The sequence below is a fragment of the Petaurus breviceps genome, unplaced genomic scaffold, assembly GCF_028583685.1.
Source record: "Petaurus breviceps papuanus isolate PSGF00001 unplaced genomic scaffold, PetGlider_PUasm1.0 90994, whole genome shotgun sequence".
Classification (NCBI taxonomy): Eukaryota; Metazoa; Chordata; class Mammalia; order Diprotodontia; family Petauridae; genus Petaurus; species Petaurus breviceps.
Window position 1 is genome coordinate 381 of NW_027187393.1, and position 4642 is coordinate 5022.

General features: G+C 42.4%; 1 long non-coding RNA gene across 1 annotated transcript; it reads left to right on the plus strand.

Annotated features, from left to right (window-relative positions):
- Nucleotides 1-672: 672 nt before the first annotated feature.
- On the plus strand, nucleotides 673-3899 carry LOC138153542 (uncharacterized). The gene is made up of 2 exons (XR_011166409.1): nucleotides 673-1370; nucleotides 1993-3899. It is a non-coding gene; the product is annotated as an uncharacterized lncRNA (long non-coding RNA).
- The last annotated feature ends 743 nt before the right edge of the window (nucleotides 3900-4642 follow it).

The following is a 4642-nucleotide window of genomic DNA, read 5'->3' on the forward strand; positions in this document are numbered from 1 at the left end:
CCCCAGTGCTCTTATCATTCTTGATAAGGTTAAAGCTAAATAGTAAACTCATTCACAGTAAATTGCTAGTGACCTATTACATCCCCAAGGAGTTTTTTTGTGTTTTTTGCTTTTTTTTGGGGGGGGGGGGGGCAATTGGGGCTAAGTGACTTGCCCAAGGTCACACAGCTAGTTTTTGTGTTAAGTGTCTGAGGCTGGATTTGAACTCGAGTCCTCCTGACTCCAGGGCTGGTGCTCTATTCACTGGGCCACCTAGCCGCCCCCTCCAAGGAGTACTTTTAAAGTGAAATCTAGAGAGACCACGAATCTCTAATAAGCATGGCACATCAGGGAGATTTTTTTTTTGTTTGCTTGCTTTCTTGGCATCCCATAAGTAATAACCTACTTCAGTTTCATGCAAGAAAGACCAGATTTCATTGTCTGGTATGAGATTTAATGTATCATCATAGACTCATTAGCATCTTGCTCCTGTGAGTCAAACAAGGTCATCTTGAATACCGGAAACCCTCCCTATCCCTCCTCCTTAGGGATGTGACAGGATGCAAAGCCCACAGAATTTCAGGGGTTTTTTTCCATCTCACTCCTTGCCCCTCCTGCTCCATTTCCATTAACATCCATAAGAAGTTGATTGAAGCTATATATATATATATATATATATATATATATATATATATATATATGTGATGGGACACTCTGGCACTAACAAGAATCCCATAATCACAATAGAACCTGCTCAAATAACAGCGCCATGGGTGCAGCCATATAGGAGTTACCCAGCTCTTCAAAAAGACCCAGTATATTGATCAGGACCCCCCAGGCTGTCGATCATATTGCTCCTTATTTCCCTACACCATTAAGGGGAACACTCTGGTGTGGACTGCTGTGAATGAAGATGGTGTCAGTATCCTGGAACACAACACTATGGTATTGAGAAAAGAAGAGTTGCCTCCCAATCCCTTCTTTCAGGCACTACCATTTCTCTTTACCTCAGGTCTGTGTTTGGTCACCACAAACTCTATACCTCCCTATGTAAAGCTTTCCCTTATATGTGAAGTACAGATTTCTAAAGTGTTAATTTCCAAACTGTGGTGGAATGATCCATAGTTAGCTGAAACCACCAGTGTCTAGAAAATTATCTAGCATACCACTAGTTCTTAGTTTGGGAGATGAGAAGGTTCTCTCAGGAGCTCTCATTTGTACCTACAACTGCCGTCTTTCTACAGCAAGTTCAAGCCACTCACCCCTACTCCTTGGTGATGACCTTTGGTGGCTACCAAGATGACTTTATGATTGTGATCAGACCTTTTCCAGATAAAAGTTCTGGTAAAGGCAACACTGAGAAGCTGATCTTCCTGATGGCACTTCCTAAGGTGGGTCTGAGCAGCTGCCAGGAAAAGTGACCCTGGTCCTTTATAAGTTCTATGAAGGAATAAAGGCTAGACCTTCATATTTTCTCGTAGATATAACAGCTGGCATTATATGACACTTTAGGGTTTATAAAATACTTAACACACCTCATATCATTTAATTTTTACAACCCAATGAGGTTATTAAAGTATCCTCATTAGGGCGGCTAGGTGGCACTGGCCCCGAAGTCAGGAGGACCTGAGTTCGGTTCTGGCCTCAGATATAACACCCACACACACAAAAAAAAACTAGCCATGTGACCTTGGGCAGGTTACTTAACCCCAATTGCCCTCCAAAAGGCAAAAAATAAAGTATCCTTATCCCCATTTTGCAGAACAGATGAGGTCACACATAAGGGCCCGACTAAGGTCACATACAGCTAATCAATGGCAAACCCAAACCCCAGACTGTGCTATGGTTCCTCCAAGCTCTAAGACTTAAAAGAGAGACCAAGTTGCAATGGGCCAGAAGATATCTCTACCTCCATCTAAATTCTGTGGCTTCAATGCTGGCAGTAATCCAAAGTGTCCAGGTAGACTTGAACCTCTACAGATTTTAAGGTTGTTTTTTCTTCCCTCTTCCTAGATTACAGAACTGACATTCATAATGGCCAGCTACATGAACCACTCCTCCACAGTCTCAACCTCATCTCCTAATACACCTCCTACTGGACACCTCCAAGAAATGGACGGAAAACAGTTCCTTGCTTCTGCCTCACATAGCACCAAGGGGCCAATGCTTGTATGAGCATCTTTCCTCCACCTACCTCTCCTCACTTTGTGCCTGTGGACTTGGTGACATCTTGCTTGGTCCCTGCTTCTACTATGAGCTAACTCCAACCCATATCTTGTGCCTGTTTCAAATTCTCACCAATTCTGCAGGCAGATGACAATGCCTATGCAATCTACTGTCTTCAGTGTACTGAGTTTCACGCTTTGAATTTCCTAAATCTAAACCCAAATGACAAAAGCCAAGTACTCACCCTCTTCTCACAAGAGTGACCAGACTCTGAGTGCAATTCTAACAGACTCCCAAGAAAGGTCATGGTTCTGTGCAAATACCATCCAGAATCCAGGACACTGCCCTTGACAAGAAAAATACCTCCTAAATCCTACATATTCTCTGTATTTGGGATTTTAAATTGCAATTGCTTTTCTCACACATTCACTTCAGATCTGATGATACAAACTAACCTCTTCAGAGTTTGTGGCAAAGGCCTAGAGCTTACCACCAACAGACTTTATTTCCATGCTGATGAGGTAGCAGGAGATGCAGGAGAAAGAATGGACTTGCTTTCCTGTTTCTGGGAGGGAACTCTACCCCTTACCTCCCAACACTCAACCCAAGGCAAGAGAGTCAGAACTGCAGAGAAGGTCAATGGGTGCACTCAGGCTCCATATATAATTCCTTATATAGGAGTCAGTGGGTACTTGCAGTGACTTGTGTGGCAGCTGTAGTATACTGTTGCATGATGATATCCTAACCTTGGTAGGGACTGAGGCTGCTGAGTTGTACTTCACTGGGCAAGCTTCACTGCCCTACATTTTCCCAGGACCCTTACCAGATTATCTCCTCTACTCTGTTTTCATTACTGTGGACAGGGGACTATGCACTGATTTCTTCCTGGTCTTTGAAGATCCAAATAAATATACTATCTGCTTTTTTGAAGCTCTGTTGAACCACTACAGCTTGTGATCCTGACCTTATCCTTTAAGACATGTTCTGCCTTCTTCAGGGGAGAATAGTTTAAGGGAAACAGTAGGAATGCAGAATTAATCAAGCACGCTGGAACACATAAGTATCTCTCATCTTTAAAAAAGAGTGTGAAAGAAACTCAAAACTTCCTTCATTTTTGTTTCCCAACACCAAATTCTTACCTCTCCACGGGGACCAAGGTGGATGATTCTTACTGGTCTTCATATTCCCTCCAAAGCCAACCAAACAAAAGAACCCATACTATTTTCCCAATATTTAATAAGACTATAATTTCATTCCCTACCTCTCTAACACCCAAGGTAGACATAACATCTATGAGGAAAAAAACAGACGCAGATGCACGGAAAGAGCAATTCCACCCAATGGCCAGATTTGAACCCTGATATTGTCATCACTATCCCCTTCATAATGCTAAAACTAGATGGAGTTGGACCTAATTACTCTGAGACATCCTGGCTCTATAAAATCCCTACCCCCCCACCTCCTCCTGCCCATGCATTCTAAGCTGGAAAGGACAAGATAATAAGCACTTCTAACAGCATATTCAAGTGCACTATATAACTTCACTGCTCTCCTTCCTCCCACCTCTTCCCTTCCCTTAGGAAATGAAAATTTGCCTGATATGCCTTTTTATAATCATCCTTCCAGGGCTGGTGTGGAAGGCATAGTATATCTCTAATCTTACTTTGTAATGCCTCGAGCCCCTTCCTACAGGGCAGGCAGAAATAATCTTGTCTGCAACAATAAGTAAAAAATTGATATCCCATAACCAAAAAGGTTTTGAGGGTTTTTCCCCACTCTCTCTTCTTCCCTCCCTTGGAGTTTATCAGTGCTATGTGTTGTTGTTCAGTCATTTTTCAGTTGTGGAGTTTTCTTTGCAAAGATACTGGAGTGGTTTGCCATTTCCTTCTCCACAATGTTATGTAGAAGGAATGAATTAATGAATGAGCATTTATTATTAATCTTATAAAGCACTGGAGACACAAATGGAAAAGCAAGATAGTCCCCATTCTCAAAGTGCTCATATTCTAATGGGGGAAACAACACATATGGGAGCTTTTTGCTGCAAGACAAATGGAAAGGCCCATTTACTTAGGATGCAGCTAAGCAGACAGTAATGCATCTTTCATAATGTCATTTCCACCAATAAAACCTTGTTTCTGATGTTGAGCCTCCTGACAATACCAAGGACTTTAGTGGGATTTCTAGGTCAGCATTCATATGACTGATAAAGAGGCAGGAACTGCATCTCTGCAAGGGTTGTGGGAGCTATGATGGAAGAAAGGTCAGTGGTCAGGAGTGACTAGAAATCCAGGAGAGGGGGTGCTACTATTCCCAGGACTCTTAAGTTTATCTTCCCAGTAGAGGCAGTTAGCATTTTGTGTTGGTAGTGATGGAGATAACAGGCTATCGCCACAATGTTTGCTTTTTCTAGAAGGCTACAAAGGGCAGGCTAGAAGAGGGTTTATACTTCAAACTGCTTCAGGCTGAAGCAGCTTATTCAATACCAAATGGATAT